This window comes from Etheostoma cragini, chromosome 7 (assembly GCF_013103735.1).
Source record: "Etheostoma cragini isolate CJK2018 chromosome 7, CSU_Ecrag_1.0, whole genome shotgun sequence".
Lineage (NCBI taxonomy): Eukaryota > Metazoa > Chordata > Actinopteri > Perciformes > Percidae > Etheostoma > Etheostoma cragini.
Genome location: NC_048413.1, coordinates 19,626,140 through 19,627,644, shown reverse-complemented (window position 1 = coordinate 19,627,644; position 1,505 = coordinate 19,626,140).

The window sequence follows — 1,505 nt, the reverse complement described above, 5'->3', positions numbered from 1 at the left end:
GACCCTTACAAAAACAACAGACCTTGTTTGATTCATTCAGGATCTTTCCTGTTTCGCTGTCTTTCACTCCGTACTATTGAGCTGCTGCTGCTAATTGACAACACATTCAGACCGCCTCATGCTCTTTCTGTCTCTCTCTGCCTCTTTCTCTGAAGATTTGTTTTGATTAGAGAGCTGCCTGTGCAAGCCTCAAGTTGGATGAATGAGTGTTTGTGTGGCTTTGCTGAATGGAGACAAGAGACTTCCTCTGTGTGTCTGTGTGTGTGTGTGTGTGTGTGTGTGTGTGTGTGAGAGAGAGAGCGACAGTCACTACTTTGGAAGTGATAAACCTTTCCTCCTTCAGCAATGAAGAGGTGTTTTTAAATCAACACCACACTTTTTAAAATGCTTTTTATTTTAAGTAGTTTCACCCTGTCTAGCGGAGCCTTGACATTTTTAATTGGCTACATTGACAAAAAATGAGACTCAGACGTTGGTTTACTTGGCTACATACAATTAAACACATGCACTGCACACATTTCTATGGTTTCTTACACTTTCTCAAAAAAGGGGAAGTTGTTAAAGGTCTGCAATTCCGAGACCATCCTCAATAGGTGGCAATCCAGATGTACAATGTATGATGACTTAACTGGTTTGAGTTTTACACCCACTAATTGCAGCACAAGGTTACGTCTGAAGATTTACTGTTTTCCAGAAAGTGTATGGGATTTTTTTACCATCTACGACTGTGTGCCAAACCCTAATCCTCATTCTAACCATAACCTAAACACAAATCAAAATCTTGAACTCTAAATTAAAGTTTAAAATCTCAAAAAATATACAAGACTATTCAAGACTTTTCCAAAATATCTGCACTCTTAAAGCCTAACATTTGGTCCTCACACAGATAGAAGTGCAAGAGAACTACACACAGAGACAGACACACACACGCACACACACACACAGCAACCTCTAAAATGGCTGTAGAGCAGTGGTTTACTGCCTTCTACAGCTGACTTTCTCTTCTTTACGAGTCAAAACTAAATATTTAAACTTTAAAGTATCTAAATGTTACCTTACACATTCATGTAGAACAGTGATTTTATGACTTCACAGTGTCATTTATCCTTGTGTTTGGTTCTTCGCCGTAAACCCTATTCACCAGCAAGGTCAAACATGAGAGGTGCTCTTGATTTACATCGCCAGGAACATCAGAAGTGCTTTAACAGTTCAAAAGGAAGCTGTAATGGCGCCGTGATTTAGTAATTTAGTGAAGCTAGTGCAACTCAGACATTTTAAATATTTCAACTCTGACATTGTGTGAATGAATGAGAATAAGGGCTTTCAGCACCCTTAACTCCCACTACTTCATTTTTCTGCCCTGCAGCCTGGACAGACAAAGTGAATTAGACTCTGATAGCTGCAGCTTTGCAGGTATCACATGTTTGTGTAATAATGTGTGTGTGTGTGTGTGTGTGTGTGTGTGTGTGTGTGTGTGTGTAGCTCTAGGGTCCAAAGTGTTATGT